The 23269-nt window shown below is 42.3% G+C and overlaps 1 protein-coding gene across 2 annotated transcripts in view; it reads right to left on the reverse strand.

The window, feature by feature from the left end:
• The window catches only part of beat-VI (beaten path VI), a 62283-nt gene extending 39966 nt beyond the window's left edge, over window positions 1-22317 (reverse strand). For both annotated transcript variants that reach the window (XM_017146147.3, XM_070216972.1), the window contains exon 1: window positions 21668-22317. The gene's annotated coding sequence lies outside the window, so the exon portion shown is untranslated. The remainder of the gene's footprint in view (window positions 1-21667) is intronic.
• Window positions 22318-23269: the final 952 nt, after the last annotated feature.

The raw sequence follows: 23269 nt of genomic DNA on the forward strand, positions 1-23269 counted from the left end.
TGTTGGCCCTGCCACCGCCGCCCCCACAATATATATATTTTTTCTGCTTTCCTTGTTTTTGGCCCCAGGATTGTTAGTGCTGGTGGCTGGTAGTCCTTCCCCCGGCTGCTTATGTGTCCGTAATAATCAGTTGCAACAGAGAGAAAAGAGTGCAGAATTTACTGTCGATTTCACAGGCATTTACACAGAACACCCAGACCTCCACACCAGGCCAAGAAATGGTTATAGCCAGCTTTTATGGGCGCTACATAATGCCCACACCACATATACAGCCAGGGTTGCTAAGTCGCGGAATGGTTTATTTAAGAACCGCCAGATTTCGCTTTGCATATGATGAGGAATTCCTGCTGCAGACATTACATCGCAGGAACTAGTTATCCAGAAGGAGCTGGAGGTCCTTGCTGACTCGCCTTATTATGCATGTTATGCACAAGTCCTTTTTCCCATTTCCCATTTCCCAGTCATGTCATTGCACGCTTAAGCAGCAAATTGTCTGACGGCATTTGGGTTCCGTGTTTTTTCTTTTTTCTCAATTTATATTTCAGAGGGTCCGAGTGTCAACAGCTTTTAGGCCTCTTTTGGCCCTGTTAAATGTAGCGCAATAATGAGCCGAAATATTTGCATTTCTTTGGGACTCTCGAAATCCCGAAGCAAATGCAATAAACTCTCGCGAAATGAAAGCAAATAAAAAGTAATCAGAATTTCAGATTCGAGCCGTAATAAAGCGAATGGGGACTAAAAGGAATTAAAAAGTGTACTAAATAATTCATTTTTGAATTAAAATATAAATCACTTTCACACCATTTTGTCGGCGGACATTGGTGTGTAGACCCAGTTTTTACTGCAGGCCTGTCCTTTTTTCTTCGCTTTTGGTTTTTCCAGGACACTTGTTTATTTTATTACTTTCTCGCCAGAGCCAAAAGGGACAGGACACTAGAGGATGCCATGCAAATGAGCGACCTACCCGGGCATAACGAAAATCTTTTTAATATAAAAGTGAATTACTTTTAGCAGCGATTTCCGAGTGTGTCCTCTCCCCGAGCCATTAAAATTGACGAACTGTAAAGGAGCACCAAGAAACAGCAGGAACAGCAGGAGCATTTCACGCCCATCCTGGGCGTCTCGGCAGGTCGCCTTGGATTATTAGGCAGCTTATTATCGGACGCATCAGCGTGGCCAGGGCATCATTATCGAGTGCTTTGCGGCTTTTCCCGGGGTCCCAAGTCTTGGTTTCAAAAGATCCTGAGGATCCTTCGCCTTCGTCCGGCTGGGCGAAAGTAATTTCAGTATCCTTACGCATTTCTTTTTAATAGGATTGTGTTTGGGGAATTACCTGAAGGGGGAGGGAGAGGCCAGGAGCAGTGTGACCGCAGGCACCGGAAGCGAGTAGATGGCAGGGCGGAAATGAAAACGGCAACGGGCACTTTTAATTTCTCAAAATGGCAACTTACTGACATCCGTTGCCCGTTCGATTCATTGATTTAATGCAGAGCAACAGCCCAGTTCTCCTCCGTTTTTCCCTTCCTTTCCTTTCCGCTTTTCCTTCATTGGCAGCTTAAGAATTATTGGAACTTGTTGCAAAAGTTCATATCGGGCGAAATAATTCAGAAAATGCTATTTTCTGCTGGAGAAACGGGACACTTGCTACCTTTGGCCATTTTACCTTTTCTCCTCCCCTTTTTTTATTTTTCCCTTTTTTTTGTGTCATTTTATGTTTGTGAAATATGCATTCGATTTTTTACGCTGCACTTTTTCGCTTATCTACCAACTGGCAGCAGCCACATCGCATGTAGGGGATGCGGAACTCGGAGCTCGGAACTCACGGAGTGCAAATATCACGTATACGCAATGTTGTGGCTTGTTGGTTTTCTTTTCACTGCAAATTAGCTGTGAGCAGGGGGAGTAAAGGAGGGACGATGGCGCCAAGCCAAGAAGCTTTCTCGGCCGCACAGCCAAGTGTGCGATAATTTACTCATTTCATGTGCTATTAGTTGTCAGTAAATGGGAATGGGTTCTTCTTGTGCGATGTTGTAAATTGTGTATGTGTCGCTGGGAATGTCAGTTGCCAGTAACCAGTTAGCAGTTGCAAACTTTCACCGAACTCTCTGACCGGGACTCTTCGTTCGTCCGTCGTCCGTTGTCCCTCGTCCTTGGTCCTTCAGTTTTATGCTTTATGTTTATATTTTCCCCGGGCCTCTTGTGCCATATTTATCATGGCTCACTTTTGTGCCGGCTGCGCCTCGTTTCATGCGGTTTCGTTTGGCTTCGTTAGTCGAGTATAGAGTACAGACCCCAACTCTATGCTACATAGCATCCTTTTGCTCGGCCAGTGCAAATTCACGCTATCTAATAGCTCCTCGGCTCCTCGACCAACAACAAACGAGAGCGAGAAGACAATGGCTTCAGCACTTGCTGCACTTGAGCTCTTCCTGTGGCTGCGCTTTTGGCGCTTCCAGGAGAGGAACCCCGGCTGTGACCTAAATTTTTACCAAATTGGATAAATTTTTCGCATTTTCGCTTTGGCTAGTTCTTTTTTTTTTTCGTCCTGTTCGTCCTGCGACGCCGTTGAAGGCGACTCCTCTCTTGGCTTCGCCAGCCATTCGCCATTGTTGTTGCAATTTCTCGCCACATTTGATTTATCTCGCCTTATATACCAGCCGAGAGTAGCACATATATGTACATTGTACAATCTACCCCGCCATATCACGTTTTCAGTTTTTGTTTTTTAGAGCTCTCTATGCTTTCTATGTTGTTTGTTGCTTCCGCCTTGTTGTTGTTTTTGCTATGTGTCCCTTGCTTTTTCTAGCGGGTGAAGAAGCTGTGAGTCACCGCAGAAACTGCTCTTCTTTTGCCACTTGTATCTCCAGAATTGAATCTTGCCCAGAATTCTGCCATCTTTGCGGCAACTACAACTCTGCCAGCTCTGTCGTCTTGCTGGCCGCATCGCTTTTTATTTGAAGTTTCTGCCGCCCCGTTGTTGTCCTTCTGGCTTTCTTCCTTTATTTTTTTTTTTTTTTGGCTACGTGTTAGGCATAGTAGTTGGGCGGCTTGCCCTGTCGCCCGAAGCTTTTAATCATGATTTACGAGTCCGGAGGACAGCGAGACAGACAGACGACCGAAGACCGACCGGGTCCGACAAGAGGTAAATATAAATGGAATTTTAAAATGTGATCTGATTTAATTATGCACGGCAAGTCAAAGGAAGACAGCCAGCAGGGGCAGGATGTTATTTATATGTACATGGCAAAAACAGCGACAGAAACGAAAGACAACCTGACGGTCCCAGCATCAGGATTTCGAACTGAAAGGGGCGGGAGCAACGAAGCATTTGTTAAACAAAGCTCATGATGGGATGGGAAATAAACCACAGAGAGTCGAATTTTCATTTCCCTAATTTGTAAACTTACTTTTGATTGTGCATGCAAATTTATAATATTTAATATGGCAAACTCATGTAGTTTAATGGTAACTCATTACAGAAGATCTGCATTTTTAAAGGTATCTTAACCTTAAGTTAGATTAACTAGAGCCCTGAAACACATAAAAGCTTGTGAGTCTCCTACTAAAATAGAGATATAATATTTAATATGACAAACTCATGTAATTTAATACTAACTCAATTTCAGAGATCTAACCTTTAGTTAGATTAAATGGAGCCTTGCTCCCTACTAAAATAAAAATATTTTTCATAATATACTTTTGTAATAAAAATACTTTATCTAAGGGATTTTCATTGAAAACATACATGTTACTCCATTTAATCTATAAAAAAAATAATAAAAGCGCCTTAAAACTTAACCCGAGTTCATGGAAAATACTGAAAAGATTCCACAACTCAATGGCCAGAAAATTCCAGCACTAAACTATTAAAGCAATCTGTTCTTCGGAAACTGGATATATGTGCACAGAAAGTACACAACATTCCGGCGCTTGATCTCCCATCGTCGTCCCTTCGTCGCCTGGCTTCATTTTGCCAGCTTCCTGAACATTCCCTCGTCATTTTTTCCGTACATTATTTTAGTTTTTGTTTTGGATTCTCCACCCTGGGTCCTTGGTCCTTGGTCCTCCGGTCTTTAGTCCTCATCCTCCATCCTTCGCTCCGATGCATTTTGTTAAATTGCAGCCAATTGGCCATGGCGCAGGCATTCGGGCGTAGACTAGATGTTGGCTAGGCCAACAATTTATGCGCCCTGTTGTTTATTAGCCAGTACTCGGTGGTCAGTGTGCCTGCCTGCCTTATTCTTGGCTGACATCAAATCAAATTCCAAGGAGCATGTTTTTGTCCCAGGATTGGAATTTACACGATAAGTAAGTAGAAAAGGCAAATGCCAGGCAAATAGCAGGGGAACAATTTCAAATGAGACATATTCAAAAAACCACAGAAATAGCACACACACACACAGAAACACAGCGGGGGTAGCAAATACAAATAGCAGGCGATAACAGCAAACTCACAGATAGAAAACCCACACAAACACATAGATACCCCGACTTATAGGCAAATATAGAGGGACATGTATTTGCAGTGCCAACATCAAACGCTTTGCCATCCCATCCCCACAACCGCCGTCAACCATCAACAACGCTGTTTTTCTTGACGTCGTCGTCATCGCATCGTCGTCATGGCATAGTCAATATGTTTTCATTCAATTTGGAAAGCATTTTCATAAAATTTCCCACAAGAAAAACATTGCGCACATATAAATATGTGAAGCTCTTGGTGGGGAGAGAGTAACTTTGGCATGCGGTGCTCAACCCTGCACCGCCCACCACCCACTGGGCATTTGGCAATAGGAAATTATGCGAAATGTGCTCGATTTGCGTAAACAAACCGGAAATGATGTGCCGCCTGCCGGCTGACCATTTTCAAAATGAACGGAAGACCACTTACAAAGGAGGAAAAAAGAAAAAAGGGCAACCCGAAAACTCGGGGTTCCTGGGGTTCGTAACCCCCACCCATTCAACCGCAACTGTATTTATATTTATGCATTTATTTATTTGCCAAAAGGATCAGTCGCGTCTTCTTGTCTGCTTTTGCTCCACCCCCCTTTTCTTTTTTGGTGTGCCCATTATGCTAATTGAACAGTAAAAAAAGGGAGCCCCACTTTATAGGCTCGACGCGTGCTCTGCGCCCCAAATGGTCTAGGAATCGTAAAAATCTTCCCGCGCAGCGAAAAGTATGTAAATATACTCTCTCAAGTTCGAGGGGCCAGGGAAAATATTTTTAATAAAGTTCACGGCCTAAGCAGCTTTCGGCCAGCCGCAATATAATTAGAGAATACCGCTGTCGGTCTTCTTGTTGTTATTGCAAATTGAATTAGTAACCAGGGCAGAAAGTGGACAGGCAGCAGAAATCTGAAATCCTTTTCTGTGTGTACGTGCTACGTGCCGGGGCAAATCAAAGGCAAAAAGGAAGGAGCAGCAGGCCAGGAGTCGACCGTAACCGCAAATGGAAATGCAAATTTCCCGCGGTTACCGCGACTGCTACGGCGACCGCAAAACCTTTGGCCCAACTCTCGGTCCAAAGCTACAGCTTCCACCCAATGCAGCAATTTAATTTCTTAAGCAATTTTCATAATCTGCAGCAAATTGTTTCTGAATGCTGCCAGGCCTGCCGGGGTCTCTCGTTAAATTTTATGCAGTTGGCGGCTGCATTCGCGCCACAATCTGCCATTGAGGCGCAGTTAGCTAGCTCAAAACCCCCGCCCCATCCAGCCACCCACAAAGTTTTTGCCATTTTATATTAATTTCGCAGGCTCTGCAAGGCGCCCTGACCTCGGCGCGCCCTTGAGTTACAACCGCCCGCTGATGTCGACCGTCGACCGTCGACTGTCGGCTGCCTGCTGCCTTCTGTCGGCTGCTGCATAATTAAAATGGCAGTTCAATCCTAAGCACAGTCAGCAGACTCTCGGCAAAAAGCAGCTGTCCGCCTTCTAGACGCGTTCACACCAGTCCGAGTTGTCCGAGTTTACAAAAGCTCAATTTATCCGATTAACAGGGGGTATTTTGAGTAAAACCTTTTAAGCCGGTTAATTCATCCCTTTGTTTGGGGGTTTTAGCTCATGAATATGTTATGTCCGTGTTTCAATAAACAAAATACCCTTTCAATTTTGCAATTTACCAAATAAATTATTACTGCCAAAAAAAAGGGAAATAAACTTAGATTTATGAATTCAAATGGGCACAGGATAGAAGCAAATACATATTATTAAAATTGGCTATTAAAAGGCCAGTGTGACCTTATTGACATGTAAGGAAAAGAGTGACCATGCCAACAAAAGCGTGATCTTATTTAAGACCTCTTTCTAAATTCAATTACAGTTTCATAACTAACATTTTCCTACGAGATCAAGTTTTTCTTTAAATTTCCCATTTCATTTCCCACTGTAAACTCCCACTTGGCAGCCTCGCCGACAATTGTCTCCTTCGCCCAGGGCCAACTTGGCAGCTTTTTGCTACTTGTGGCCACTTAACAGGCACCCACGCTGTTGCCCTCCGCCCACCACCACCCACAGTGGCATACGGAGTGCAGCTAATTGCTTTGCCCATTTCCGCGCCCAAAATTCGCACGCCAAAAACCAATTAAGACGCCGTCGACAAGGGAAGGGGGTGGGGGTGGGAAAATCCAATGGTGCGAACGCGTGATAAATCAAATTTGGTTGCCTTAACAATATTTGCACATACGACAGTGTGAGCTGCGCGCAACACAACACAAATCAAATCAAATTAAAACATAAAGTCGGGCGAATTCAGATTCATGTTGGATGATGGCAGTAGAAGAGAGAGTGGGCTTTTGGATTTTGAATGGGTGCTATATGCTATATAGGCCTGCCAGATTGGGTGTCCTCTTTTATTATTCCATTCGCATGCAGCTGCCATGTTGAGGCAAGCGGCGCGTTTATGACGCTGACAGAATTATGAGGCCTACATGCGTTGATTCCAGATTTTGCAGATTTTCAGATTTCCAATGCCGGGCCACGAGGGTCCTTTAAATATTTTTACGCAGATAAACTAAACTGTAAGCCCGGGCGTCGCCGCCAACCGACAAATGGATTTCTCTGCAAAAAATCACAAAATCGCAAAACGTGCTTCACATACACAGGGAGATCAGTTCGGGCTCGGGTTTGGGCTCGGGCTCATCATAAATACATCAGAGGGAGGATGCTGCGATGGGATGGCCAACTTGAGACTGGAGCTCTGTGTCACCACCACCTGTCTGTGGCAGCATGTCACGCGACCTGTCGAGCGCGCAAAAGCTGACATTTTTATTAAAATATTACCGGGATCTCCGGGTTTTAAGCGTGAAAATATTCCGGAAGTGCGAGCAGAGACTCATGTTAATTTTGGGTTTTGTTTGGATTCGTTTTGCTTAGTTTTTTGTAATTTATCGGTGGTTCCCACTAAGGCAATCCAACGTCAACGTTCTCATGATGATCTCCCCGGGTAAGTGCTCCTTTGTGCGCATTTTGCACCTGCCTTTTGTTTGTCCTATCAATGGACAATCGCCGCCCACCTGTCCTTCGTCCTTTCCCCCCCTTTTGTGTGCCACGACCTACAGCCGTCACAATTGTGTCTTTCTCACCCGCCTCCACCGACAGTTTCTCATGTCGCTTCGCCATGTCAACTACTCCTTCTTCGGCCAGACAACTGGGTTGAACAATAAAATTTTAATAAGCCTCAACAGGATGCCCAGCCAGTCAGCCAGCCAGCTCCGAGTTGCGATGTCCTTTTCCCTCCGCCCCTCCTTTATCTCTGTTTCTCTGCTACGTCCTGTCAATCGGTCGAAGTTTACGGAACGCTATTGTTCGACATTGCTGCTGTCCCACATTGCGTATGAGCAATGCGTCAAATTCGAGCCATGTCGTTGCATATGTATGTGTTTGTGTGTAGGGATTGTAAAAGTCATTCCTGTTTGACTTTTAATTAGCTTGGAACTTTCGAGCACTCTCTTTCAAAAGGATTTCGCATCAGGTTATGACTAGAAAGGCGAGTACCATTCCCCAAAGTGAAAAAACCCATGTCAGGAATGAGGAGTAAAAAAATGATGGGGATTACTAAAGTGCGCTCTCGCACCTGCAATTAACTACAATATAAAACCGTAAGCGTAACGCATTTAATTTACATTTCCACACCGTAGAAAAAAAGGAATGTGGGATTTGAATCTATTATTCGGCCATTCGAAAAGCCCCCTCAAACCCATTTGGCTGGCTACGCTCCTAATCCGTTCACGGCCTACGCACACCCATGTGACATATTTGGTTTGCCAGCTTGATGTATAAATAAAAAATCAAGCGTGACGAACAAATTCATGCAAAGTAAATTTTCATGTTACCGCCAGCCGGCAAATAAAAAACAGAGGACTCTCTGGAGTGGATTCTGGATTCAGGACTGAGGACTCGGGATCCTGGGGCCTAAGCCTAGACCCATATACATATACGTATATACACTTTGTGGCAGTAACACCTAGCCGAGTTTGAGTGGGTTGCTCTCGGTGTTTTGTGTACAAGTACCACCACACACTCGCAGCTGGAGCATAAATTGCTGCTGGTAGGAAAACCTTAAAATCAATTGCAAATACTCCACTCTTCTTAATGCTCTTCGCAGACGTTTGGTTTAATGCCTGAACTTCAGAAGGAATTTAAATTTAAGGTGCCATATATATTTACATTAATCTGATTTATTGGTTGGTTATTAAATGGCAAATACTTCAGGGGCTCTTTAAAAGCTTATAGCTCGAAGTACTCAATAAAAATAAATAACTCAAGGGAAAGCTATTAAAAATTCTTTGAAATAAAATTTTATACATATTTAAAGTTCCTTTAAAATAAATTTTAAAATGCTTAAAGCTTCAAGTACTCTTGCAAAATTATTCGTTAATAAAAAAATAAATAAATCAAAGGCGAGCATTTAATAATTTTTTGAATTAAAATTTCATAAAAATGTAATGAGCCTTTACAAAAAATTTTAAAATGTTTCCTGTGCTTAATGGTCTTTTCAGAAGTTTTCAATTTTTTAAATGCCTGTTTACTGAGGTTTGAAGGGCCTACATTTTTTTTATTTACTCGAGAGAATTTTGAAATTCGGCCTCATAAAATATATTTGCCTGCTGTCTGATTGCCAATGCAAACAATTCCATATGCTGTCCATGTTCCTATTTGCTTTTCCGATTCGAGTTCTTTTTTCTTTATTTTTTTCTGTTCATTTTGCACTCTCAACTTGGAACCCACCACCCCCCAGATTTCCACTCACACGCGCCCAGCTGACGCAGCGCAAATCAATCAAATCAAAGTGGAGTTGTTTGATTCATTGTCGGCGCTGCTGGCTGGGTTTTCCGGTTTTGCGGTGGCGGCTGGAAGAAAATCAGAAGAAAATGCAATACAATGAAGAGCAAATAGGGGCGCAGACAAAGAGCAAACACACTCACACTCACACAAACGCACGCACACTTACATAATACAAAGTGGCATAAACTAACTAAATAACAGTAACAATAACTTAAGTGTATTAGTGTATTAGTGTGGAGGGCATCGCTTGCTTTCTGGCTATCTGGATTTTCCTTTTTCCCCTCCCATTTCCTTAACCCTCCCCCTTTTCCAACCGCCCCCCAACCGCTTTTCCAGGCCGCTTCTTACTCTTTTTCCTGAGACTTTGGGGCGACTGTTGCAAAGTTTTTATTTATACACACGTTCCGTGTGCAGCAACTCCAATGACTACGTTTCGTTTCGTTTCATTCGTTCGTTTGTTTGTTTGTTTGTTTATTTGTCATTTGCTTTGTTCCGTGCGCTGGCAATCTATGCCACAGCGGCCATGCCCCTAAATTGACTGGCCAGCCAGCCGGCAATCGCACACTGAGCCGAAAAAAGGAGTCAAAGATCAGGAAATATATTTTTAATTAATGGTTATAACCAATACATTTTTGAAAAAAAAAATTAAATCGCGGAAGGCAGCATTGAAAAAAATAAAGACACATTATTTAACGTATTTTAAAGTATTTTAAATTAAAAATAAATCGACAGAGTAAATTAAAAATTTCTTAAAAATTCTGTGAAATAATTTAATAATTTTTTCTTAAGAAAACTTATAAGTTGATTGTATATTTAAATAATTTACTTTGTTCAAAATTTAATTTGCATATTAGCCTAGTCTAATGTTATCTATTTAAAACCTGAATCTTTTATATTGCATAATTTTAAGAGCAAGTCTTAGAAAATTCTATTTTCTTATTTACTAATATTTTTCTAACTGTATCGTGGAATGGGAGGTATAAAACACAGAAAAAGAAATCCTGTACAATTGTTGAAGCTCACGTACCACATACCCACTACACATAGCCGTACTGGAGCACACATGTCGTATACGTAACGTGGCATATCTCTCACACTGGCCATTGGTGTCCCCGTACCGGTTGGCGTTTGCGTTTGGGTTTGCGTTTGCAATCAGCCGCAGTGAGTGGCCGCGCGGCCAGGCGACAAGTGCCCACACAGGGCAGCTGGGGAACATACACACAAACAGCACAAGGATACACGGGGAGTCACACACAAGTTTCGATACTTTTAATTATTGCGTACATGACCGTAACGATGTAGCCGGACTTTAGAGAAGATGCCCGCAGGAGCGGCAGGAAGGGCAGCAAAGGCAGCAATGGCAGGTAGGAGAGCAGCCACAGGACTCGTTTAGTGCACGTATTAATCAGAGAGGACTGTGAAGTTTTTCGGTTCTTCTACTTCGGCCCCCAGAAAAACCCCCTAGTTTCCCCGACTTTGTACCTTTTTGGCAAAAGTCAGGCCAACAACTTTGGCTTCATTAAAAATCAGTGAACGTTTCATATTTTGAAGAACGTGACACTACGTGTACGAAATCACAAAGGCCGATAAGAAGTTCTCAGGGCGTGGCCGAGGGATACTGGGATCCTGGGATCATAATGGAACCATTGCCACCGCCAGATGCTCAGTGGCCAAACTGATTGACGCATAAACAGACAATTAAGTGTAAAAGGCAGTTTCAATTGTTTGACAATCCGCGCTAAATGAATTTCCTTGCACGCATTACGAATCAAATTTGCGAAAATTTAATTTCTGGCTCGCTTTCATGGGTCGCCAGATCCTTGGAACGTGTGTATGTGTGTTCGTGCTGGGGCTACACATACCATACGTGGGTGAGATCCGGACATGTGGAGCACGTTCCGAGATTTGTTTACTTTGTAGCCAGAGGAACGGAGCCCAAACCCAACGCAACGCAACGGAACAGCGCGGAGCGGAGCATAAATAAATTTTCTATAAATTCTTGCACGGCATTTCATTTACCATTTGCCGCTGCTCGCTGTCCAAAAATGCCAGCGCAGTCAGTCAGCAAATGGCGCTGGCGCTCCTTCAAAGGATTCGGATGAGGATTCGGATTCGGATTCAGTTTTTGGGCAAGTGGATTCGTGGAGAGGGGCAGAAACAGCGGCTCTGGCTTATTTATTTATTCATTCGCTGTGTCGTCCGCCCTCCTCTGTGCTACTCCTTTGTGTGTGTTTGTTTGCCATTTTCTGTATGAAAGGATTTTGCAGAATTTAACAAACAAACAAACATACACAGGAGACGAGGCAAAGAATCGAGCCCAAAAGCAACACAACACGCACTGCGTGGCTGCTCATAAAGTTGACCCGAATTCATGCTAAACTTGTCCTCCTCCTGCCGCTGTGTGCAAATAAATAAAGCAACAAGATGTAGAATCGAGAATTGGATAAGGGCAAATTTCGAATGCTCTAAAACTTTGAACAACTTCCGATACGAACAGAAAAAAAATTTTTTTTAACATATAAAAATTTATTTGTGATTTTAATTTATATGTGTTTTTATAAAATTCGAACTTTAATCTTACAAAATTATTAATTATTTATTTAAATATTTTACTAACAATATTAAAAACAATTATAAATAAATGGCTATAAATATTTGTATATTTATTATGAAATCTACAAGTCATCTTCTCCAAATGTCAAAGACTTACAAATGGTTTTCCCTGTTTATATCCATAAGAATTGCAAAAGGGGTCTTCATGATTTATATTCATAGATACAGCAAATTTCGACATTTATTGGCATTTCAAAAATATATTTTTCATCCCTGCATTTTTTCCCCCTGTGCATATATCAATCAGAGACCTTGGGGTCAGCCCTGATGACAAAATTCCTATGCCCTGGCAACCCCTACAAATCGCTTCCGTTTGTGCGAGGGTGCCAAAAGGACTTAGACGCAGGGCATTAGAAACAACAACAAATGATGGTTAGGCGTTGAATGTATTTTCTTTTTTTTTTTTTTGGGTACGACGGCTTGCGATTTAGGGCATTCAATACGTTTTATCTGTGCAAGCAACACTCGTGCTCAAGAAATTGCAAAACCAAAATAAATAAGATTCGATTTATGTCGTGAGCCCCGAAACCGAAAAAGGGGGAAGCTCCGAAGGCTCTTCAACATCTTCCGTGTTTATTTATAGACGCTCAAATAGTTCGTCGAACCGCCTACGTCGGAAAACCCAAAAAGCGAAAACCCAGGACTTTTATCACTCACACACAAAACACTTTCCATTGGCATTTTCAGGCCGCAGAATTTGTATTTGCGCTGCGGATTTGTGCTTTGTGTTCGCCGTGTGGTAGCAAATTTTTAATGAATTTACGGGGACAGAAGGCTGAACTGAACCGAACCAAACTGAACCGAAAGGGATTCCGGGTCGCTCGCTCTCTCTCATTTGATATTCAAAACACATTCGGCAAATATTGATACCCACCGTAAATTGTTTAAAATGCGCAATATCCAACGTCAATAGAAGACAAATTGTGAACTAAAAGCGTAAAACGCAAATCACGCAGCTTTTAAAACTTTGTCCCCGGCGCCACGCGGCGTATACTTGATTATTGGCAATCAGCCATAGTTTGGCAACTCCGACGTTTTAGGGTTTTGGGGTTTGAAGGGGGGTTTCCACGAACTACCAATTGTATAATTAAGGCCGCCTGATCCTACTCTCCAGCTAATTATAATTGATGCCGCAGCCAATAGCGATTTTTTTAGTTAAAACTTTTCATTTTCATACACACTCCCACGGAAATGTGCCACAAGAAATGATTAATTATGGTCTAAAAGTTGCACGTTAAAGGGATGAATTTTGCTTTTGACTTTCTCGCTTTTAATGGCTTCAGCCAGGCACTAATGGCGTTTCTAAAAACGCCTGCCAGCGAATCGGATATCGTTTTTTAAAGCGCACCACCCATATATACTATGTACGTACTTGTAGTTTGGAAAATCCCTTGAAGCCATTCGACATGGCAGGGAAAACTTTTTCGATTATCTAAGATACCACCCCTCGTACGAGGAATTTTGTTAGAACAGCATTGTTTTGCCTGAGGATAATTTAGTCATTTTTGTTATTGTTTGCAAGTCGGAAAACATAGAGTTTTAATTGAAAATCTTTGACTGTACATGCGAACTGAAGCCGATGCCGATGCCGATGCGAAATACCAAATGCCAAAGAACCGAAAGCCGAAAGCTGACTACAATTTGCAGGTTGCAACATACATGAAGGGGAGGGTAAACTTTGATTGATTTATCTGTCAATATGCAGGAGGCAGCAGAAAGCCAACAATGCTTCGAATGCACAAAACATACCGAAAGGCAAAGCCTGCGAATGGCACAAGAAAAGGCAGGGCAACAGCAGCCACAATCCAAAAATTGCAATTGTTAACTCAACTGGATTTACATGTATTCCCTTTCTGTTTCTCTGTGAGGCTCAGATGCCGGTATGTCCTGAACTTTTGGGCCAGGATTCTGGTCCTTATTGCCTGCACTGCCGTCACTGTCACTTATTGCTCGCTTTAGCCTACATATATTCCCTGTCCATTCCCAGCCGTTTATGCAATATATTTTTTACTCCTTCCCCGACTTTTTCTGGCCCAATATATATGACCGATCGAAAGCCTTTGAGGAGCTCGGCGTAATGATGACCACAGTTCACTTAAAAGTCATATGCTTGGATTGCGTAGAGAACATGCACTTGCACATGCACATGAACATGGCAGTGCAAAACCATAAACTTGCCACATTTGCATAAAATGCCCTGATGCCTCAAAAAGCATCTGGAGTACATAGCATAGCTCAGCAGCCGGCAGCCAGCAGGCAACAGCCAGTCCGTAAAAGTCTCTTGGCACAAATCGTATTTCACCAATAAATTGAGGAAATGTTTAGCTACGTTCTACAGTTCCCCTTTCTCCGTTCGCCTTTCTCCGCTTGCCTTTCTCTGCGAAAGGCTATCTCTCTCCGGGTGTACGTTCCGGTTTATGGTCCCATGTTTGCCGTAGTTCAAAAGCAATGACTTGATTTTTGATTTTGCCCCGAAAAATCGCTTGTTATTTTTCGGCTCTGCACTGCAAACGTACGTAGTTTTGTACCAAACCATACTATTTCCATTACCCCCTGTCCCACACGACGTATGCGCAATGCCTTGTTGACTGCCCGAGAAAGCATATTTTCAAGCATTTCTGAGCCGCCTGCCATCTGCATATTTGCCATTGAAGATTCACCAGAAATTGGTAACAAAATGTTGAGTAATCACTTTCGAACATGCATCAACTTACGACCAAATGGAATCAGTTAATCCGACCATTTAATGCGTTTCTAATTAATTTTAAATAAGTCCAAGAAAAGCCTAAAAGCGGCCAGATAAAACGTGGCCCAAATAGTTCTAGTGGGAAAATGCGTGTGACTGGCCTTCGATTAATTCATTATGCCAGGGCATTCAGAGAGTTTCCCCCAGCTTTTCCCCATTTCCCACAGTTTTCCCAGTTTTCCCGCCAACAACGACAACTGTCAATGTCCTAGTTAAGGGCTTAGATGTGGCATTAGGCGTCGATTTAACACGACCCCCGTACTCCAACCCACACCCACATTCAGCTGTTTCATCCTGGCCACTCGAAGTTTCGGGACGCGCTAAGAGCGCCTAAAAGCGCTTCAGGCCAGGCTCAGGACCTAGGATACTCGGGCCAACTTATGAATACACTCACACACACTCACACAAAAGGGGATTGGATTCCAGGGATGTGAGAGCCACTGTCACAGCGCTGATAAAATGTGAAGCGGATTAGGAACTGAACAGTGGAGTAGAGAACAGGCAGCGCAGGCAGCACCGTGGCACAATCAGTAAATGGCACTTGATTCACTGCGCAAGTGGAATTTTTGATAACTTTGCCAAGAGGAAAAGTTGGTCAAAAGTTGGCTGTCGCTTTAATGCGTATAAATGCTTATCTGGCAACGAGTATATGACTAGATGACGATGGCTTTGCTGCGAGTCTCAAAGCCAACTTAAATCCACTGAAGGCATTGGCTTTCTTTGCTACCAGCTTTCAGCTTTACTTTTCTATATTTTTTTTTCTTTTATTTTTTCTTTTTGTTTTCCCAAAGTTGGCTCCAAGTTTTCAGCTTGAAGCCTCGCACACGCACACACATATCTATACATAATTCAGCCAAGACGCTGGCAACACGTCACACAAATGTCGCCAAAAGCAAGTCTCAATGCACCCGCCATCCGTCTTGTGAAACAGGGGGCAATGGTCTTAGTCCGCTGCACAATTGAATTATTACATCGGGTGGAGCAGACGTTTGGCCATTTGGTACTCGATTTGGTCACTTAACCAGCCAACAAGGAGCAGCAAAAGCAGTAGCACATCAGCAGCAACAACAAGGATATCATCTACCACTACCCTTACAGCAAGGACATCGACACTCATTTGCACCCATGTTTGTTTGCTCTTCGTCTCGGCGAGAGATGGCATATCATCGACTGCTCAGTGGGACATGAACCCGTAAATAAATGCAAAACAATCAATTTCATTGCTTTTTTGTTTTGTTCCATATTTTATTTTCATAAAGTCAAAGCTTTAATTGATTTATATGCCACAAAAACAATGAATAGAAAACGAAAATCAAAGACATGAACTCTAAAAAATTATACAGTATACAAATTCAAGGAGTTTAAAGCATGTACCCTAAATTTTTGAAAATATTTTGGTAAAAAAGCTTATATAATTTTTAATTAACTTAACTTTTATTTAGGGAAAATTCAAAGCAACTTTATTTAAAAATTGATATATCACTAAATATATTATATGATTTGTTTGTTTTTTTTCCGTGTACCTTTTATGTAACCTAGATGGCCAGCCTGTGTTGCCTTTGGCTTACTGACCCATTCGCATCCTAGTTGACCTTCAGTCTGGGCTTTTATTTGACGACGGCTTGTTGTTGGCCCATGTTGTCAACGATGTTTTTTGTTTTTGCTCTTGCTCGCAGCTTCAGCTGTGTATTCGACTGCGAACAGCAAATTAAAACAATTTTAACAGCTACTTTCGATGTCGTTTGTCGTCGTCTACGTTTGCTCCATAAATAAAACATGTCCACTTGTTATTGCTGCCCTCGACAGACGTTTCTTCAGCAGCCGCCTATCCATGTGTTTTCTGCTTTCCGCTTCTGGGGGGCCAACAACCACTGCCTGCAGCCAGTGATTGTTATTGGGTTCTATTGGGAAATTGGCATCGCCTTTGTTATTGAACTATTTACATTTGTTGCTGCAGGCCCTCTGCTAATTTACGACCCTCTCCCGGGCATCAATGAGCCTTAAAGCAGCCGGCAAATTGTTGTTCATAAATAAATATGCCGAACATAAATCCCTGTGCTATAAATAAGCGTGAGCACAGGCGTCAAGCAATTTATAGGCATTGATTTTCCGGCTCCTCGCTCCGGCGATTCCAATTTTTCCTCCAAACCTCCGGCACCCGGAAAAGTGACAAAAGTCTTTTGGGTTCACCCCGAAAAACTGAAAGTGAAAGTGAAACTTTTGCCTTGAGGTCGGGGGTCAGCCGCAGCACGTTGTTTGCCCCAATGTTGTCCAACTGACACTTATTAGATAAGTTTTTTGAGAAGCCAGCTTCTTTGCTAGCTCCCTGTACATCATTTCGCCATATGCCAAGAGAGGCGACTTCAATTTTAATTGCACGCTTAGCTGAGGAAAAAATAAGACTGCGGCCTCTTTGGAAATCCCCAGCTAAGCCGGTCCAATAAGACTTTTTATTGTCTTAGCCGGGGCATTTAAATTGATCAAAAATGTTGCAAGAAGCCAAACCAAAAGAGAAATCGAGAGACCTGGCCGAGTCTCTTGGCCTGACGATTTCATTCAATCTATAAGTAATTTCTTGGCCATTTTTATCACACAGCCAGGAGGAGAAAGCCGTCGTTGCCGGGCGATGAGCTGAGACCACCCACGTGATTTGAATATTTTTCCAATAAACTTCAACAGCTTTTCAACAGTTCCGAGTCCTGCCGCTTCCTTCCCATCCTGTTTTCATTTACATATTGGATTTAAATGCCCATGGACCAGGACTTTCTCCTTGCTTCCTTCCTTGTCCAGCTGAGTGTTTTTCCAGCTCGGCTTTGGCTTTTGTGTCAGAGGAATAAAAAAAAAAGGAGACGAGAGCTGAACAGCCTAAGCTTAATCGAATTTGCCGCAAATTGGCAATAAATTTTAATTTTGAAAGCGATTCCCCAGCGCTGATTGAAGTTAATCAAAGCGTGGCCGCAATTTAAGGGGCCCACTTGGACACTCGACCGAGAAGTAAGACTCCATTTGGCCACAATGCCAATGCAGTTCATGCACTCCATTGTCCCTGTTCTCAGTTCCCAGTTCTCAGGGCAATGCACTTCGCAGGCTGCAGCCCGAAATCCCATTCAATTTGCAGGTAAAAGCGCGGGCGCTCCAAGCAAAAACTTAGCAGCAAACAAGTTGCAAAGAGCAGGAGGCAAAAACAAGGCTTATTTACCTTCGGTCAGGAAGGGTTTTTTCCTCGGAAGCAGAAGCACCAGTAGCAGCAGCAGCTTTTGAAACTACTTCATCAATTTCATTCAGCACAACGGCGCCGCTTTTTTCCCTCTGCTCTCCTCTATCCTTTATTTTGTTGTTTCTAGTTTCTTTTTTTTTTTTTTGGAGCCCATAATCAACTTAAAAGGCATTGGCAACAAAAAAAAAAAACAGCAAGTGAAATAACTACACAGGAAAAAAATTATAAAAGGTATTTAAAAATTCGCTTTCTACATCGGTTGATAAATATTTGTGAACTCAATTCCAAAAGAAAAATCAGTCTGCTTTAACAAACACATAATTGCGAAAAAAACAGTATTTAAAACTTAGAAAAATTAAGGAGAATTTTCTACGTAAAAACAAAAAGTAAAAGTAAAAGTAAAGTAAAAATCTTCTGATCTTTTACATGTTCATTAGATACTTATAACAAAACCCTTGATAACTTCTAGATTACTCTTAATGTTTTTTTAAAAATATATTTTTAATATTTTCATTTCATTTTTTTGTACTTTAAATTTAAAAAACCCAAAAATTGTTTGCAATGTAAGCTTAGACCGTTGTGAAATAATGTTGTAGTTGTGAATATAGCTGTTGCTGGTTGCTAGTTGTTGGTTGCTGTCGGTTGGTTGTTGGTTGCTAGACTGCCAGAGGCATTGGCATCGCCATTACGATGCCAGCGATTACGCCCACTTTGGGCCAAGAGACAGGACGCCCTATGTTTCGGCCATGGCTTGTCGCCTGTCTGTCGCTATCCTTCGAGCCTTTGCCATTTGCCACGGAAACGGATTTGACGAGCCATGCAGCACTCGCAGGAGCAGCGTTTCGACACTAATTTCATTTGGTAGCGACAGTTTTTGTGGCCAACATTGGTAACAAAGGGCCCCGGCAACAGTTAAAGGTTGAAAACACGTCGGCTACGTCGTCAAATAAGTTGTAATTCCACTGCATTACGTTTAAGTTCAATTTGCGAGCTGTTGAGCAAAACACGACTGAGTGTCGAAAGTTTCTCAAAGTATTTATTTATTTTGCACGCAGCAATTGCGCTTGCCTTGCGAGTTAACTGAAAACTGTAAATGGTTTTTAGCGCTCGGCGGTTAAGACAACCGAGAGCAAACAGACGCTGATGGCTGCCTCTTGTTTCCTTTCATTTAGCCAAGTTCTCAAGTGCCGGCTGCAGTTTACTCTTTTTTGCACCGCTCCCAAAGGACGAGGAAATCAGCAAAACGGAGTCGAAATAACGAAGTAAATTCAAGGATGGCAAATGGAAAAAAATCTGATATTTAAGCATAATATTCTGTAACTATTTATTTACTGTGCATGCTATAAGGTTTGGAATGTTATGGGTTTCAATGTTTTATTTTGATCTGGAATATTTTGCTTTCACTAAATTGCATTTTATCTCATTCTCCACATCTCTATTTTTATCGAATAACCTACATATCTCTTTGCCTGCAGCAAACGGCATGTGGAATAAATTATTTTGGTTTTTATCTCATTTTCTTTCCGATTTTTACGTTGAAATTCTTTCAATGTTTACTAGTTGATTTAATTTCCTTTTCGGTATTTAATTTTATTTCCTACATTGGCATTTGGCTAACGGTTATGCTAAAACTATTTGAGTATATTCTATTTCATACAAAATTTGTTTTTAATTTTAGTTTTAATAAATTGGTATTTCCAATTTCGAAGAATCCTAATTTTATAAAAAATTTGTATTTAATTTCAGCATAAGTAAAATGGTATTTCCAATTTCGAGAAATCAAAAGATTAGCTTCCATTTTATATTCAGGATTTTTCTATACTTATATCCATAAGTATTAGTTCTCACTATAATTTATTTAACTCCATTTGCCACCTGTCTTCGATTTCCACTCCTTGAACACCCTTTCGATTTTTCCACCTGGAACTGCCATTCGAGCCATCCTCTTGAGCTGAAATAACCGTTTCAACTTTGACTCTGCCGCTCGAACACGATTTCTATATGGGTTTTGGTGCTCTCAATCTGACAATCGCATTGGAAATGCGTGTGCGCCACGCTTTAATGCGAAATTCTGATTGCGCTCGAATGGCTTCATTTATTTTCGCCACCAACGACCAGCAAAAAAACAAGAAAAAAAGAGGGGAAAACAAACAAAAAGGCAACGAAGAAAAACTGCGAAAAAGCGCAAAGGAAAAACAAACCCGACAGTTGTACATAATATTTCACTTATGCATGTGCGCCCCCTCGGAGCCTGTGAGCAAAGTGAAATGAATGAACGAATGAATGAGTGGCATGCGTAGCGCTAGAAAATTTGTTATAGCAATTTGAACTGTCAACGGAAAACCGAAAAAGTAAATTAAGAAACATTTGAAATTTAATTCACTTGCCAGCAGGCCCAGTCCTTCCGGGGACTATTGCCCCTATGGGGGATATATACGTATTCCTAAATATATATATGCGGAGGGTATGCACATTAGAGAGCTCGTGAGTGGCAGCATCATAGTCGCAGAGCATACCTGTCTGCCAGGTGACACCTCCACTTGCCACTTGAGCAACGTAACACAGCAACGCCGAGAACAACTGACAGACCCAACACACACGCTCAAGCTTTTTAACTCACACAAATGCACTTGGAAAAAATCCAGGAATAAAGCTAAGTTCTAAGTCTTTAAAGACAAAAGAGTTGAGCTCAACAAACTGCAATTGTGATTTTTACTTCCATTATATCTGAAATTTGGATCTTACTGAAGGACTTTTTGTAGAGAAGTGATACAATATTTATATTTTATCTGATAAAAACAACAGTTAAATAAAAAATATAATATAATAATCAATACTTTAGTAAACTTAAGAAAACTGTTTTGAATATTAGATTCTACCAATATGTTTTATATTTGAATTTTTAAAATTAAAAAAAATGTTGTTAGAAAAATGATCTATGTTTTCAACATCCGTAATTTTCTCCGTGCACAGACTTTTTGGAGACCTGCAAAATTAGGCGAGTGTCACGAATTTAAAATAACTTTTAATTCATTCTTGATGAACATATGCAAACGTTGTTGCTACAGCCCTAGTGCCACACGGCGTATGAGTGCGGCTGGGAAATGAGCCCCCAGTGCGAGTGCGAGTGCGAATGTGAATGCGAATGGGTGGGTGTGTGAGTGCGGGTGTGAGTGTGCGGTTGCCACGCCTCTTGAGTGCCACATAACTCGGGCTCCGCATAAACAACCGCACTCGCATAAATGTTCGTTAAACTCAACCCGACTCAGACAGAAATGTGGTGGTGGTGGCAGTAGTAGGAGTAGGAGCTCCACCTCCTCCCCACCTGAGCCACATAATTATTTAGTTTCCAGTTGGACGGATGCTGTGCTACAGCTACTTGGGTAAATATACGGGGGGATCCCCTGTCTTCGATTGTCATAAATCAACATGGAAGCGGGGAGTAGGGTGTGGGGAGCCCAGAGATCGGGCTATAATGTCAACCGATTGGTTGGGCGTTGGCATATGTTCGCTCCGCTGACCAAAATGCCCAAGGCCTCTTTTGACAGGTGCAAGTTTGAGCGACCCACTTAAGGGAAAAATTCAAATTTCTGTTTGCAGTTGCCGAACTTTCCGGTTCACTTGCCAGGGGAAATAAGCGCAAAAGGTATAGAGCCCTAACCCGTGGCAAAATAAAAAGTTAGCGTAAATTATGCGCCAACGTGCGCGGCCCTAAGGAAAAAAATAAAAAAAAAGTCCCAACAAAAAGCGTTGGTAGTGCATTGAACTGGTACTTGTACTTGTTTTGCGATGCGATGTGATACCAACCTTATAGCGAATACTTCTGTGCTCCTTCAGCACTCTTCCACCAACTTCCAGCTGGCGGTAGTTGTTGTGGTTTCTGCTTTTCCGCTTTTCCGCTGCCTGCCGGTTTATGCTTTCTAATCCACGCACGTTTTGCTTTTAATATTTATTTTGCGCTTTTTCACACTTTGCTTGCACACCGAGACAGACACACACTCACTCAGACTCAGACTCAGACATCAAAGGATAATCGGGTGGGCTCTGGTCTGTGGAGGTCCTGGGGTTCTTCTGATTATCGATGAACCGAACCCCACGCTCCGGGGATGAGGATAGCGGATTGCGGATTGGTTTTTGTTATGCACGGCGGGCGGCGCGCACAGTTCATCAATGCAAATTGCCACTGAACCACGAACCGCGTTATCCTCGGCGGGTTATCTTGGCCCACTGATAGGGGGCATTTGTGAAAAACCGGTCTCTTGTTTATATAATTTATATTTTCTATTTTCAATTTACAACCGAAATTGCAATTCCCCAGTTACTTTTATATAGAGAGAGCTCACTGAACACCAATGTTATTTGATTATTGTTGTTGTTTACTTTTGGGCCAAGCTAGTCAGCTTTTCCTTTGTCCCAGTGGGAGCGTGTTATAAACACCGTTACACTAACCGACCCGCACGAAGGACCTTTTTCAACTGATTCGCTTTGGCAGTCGGCTCGCCAACCCGAAGGCTCCAACGGCCGATCGTTCGAAACCCCTCGTGTTTGTGGAACCCAAGTGCTTCGGGTTTTTCCGGTATTGCAAACGTTTTGGGAAAAGGACCCTGTGGATGCTGTGTGCCAAGTCCCAACTGTTCCGCCTGATAAGAGGCTGCAATGTTTTTTTTTGCTTTTTGTTTTTTTTCGACCCGCGCGCATTGACAACAATTTATTTTTTGCACGTTGCTCGCATTTAAATGTTTTTGCTTATTGTCTTCCGTCTCTCTCGCTGGGAATTTCAGTTGTATATTTGTGTGTATGTGCGCACTTTTTTTAATCACTTAAAAATGTATGCGTCTTTTTTGCGTTATTTTTTGTCGACACGTGCGTGTCAAAATGCTGCCAAAGGGTTAAACGTCAAAAGAAAAAAGAGAAGACACACGCGGGCTGGCAATTTGTTGCCAAGTTTATTACAGTGACAAACAGGCCAGGTCCGAACGAACTGCACGCGCTAAAGACGTCACGCAGCCCGATATGCAATGCCAAAGTTAATGGCTATAATCCCGAACGAGTTGGACAAGTCAAGTAAGGAGGCGGCGAAAGCGAAGGAGCAGCCGTTTCTTTTTACGAGTGCGTAATAAGAAAGCGTGAGACGTGCCAAAAGGACGTGATGCCACAAAAACAGGAGTCTCTCTCTCTCTTGGAGTTTTTTAAATTAAGCACGCATCCCATCCTAATCCTGGCCAAATTAAAAACACTATCGCACCGTCATCGTGGCCCAGAGAAAGTATGGAGAGAGCGAGAGGCCGAAAAGAGAGAGAGCGCCCGTCGGCCGGGTTAAGAGCCTGACTAGGTTAGTGGGCCAGCAACTTAAGCCAGCAATTAAATTCGAGCATATTGACTCGCAGGACATTCTCATCCGCGAAGGTG

This window comes from Drosophila takahashii, chromosome 3R, assembly GCF_030179915.1.
Source record: "Drosophila takahashii strain IR98-3 E-12201 chromosome 3R, DtakHiC1v2, whole genome shotgun sequence".
Classification (NCBI taxonomy): Eukaryota; Metazoa; Arthropoda; class Insecta; order Diptera; family Drosophilidae; genus Drosophila; species Drosophila takahashii.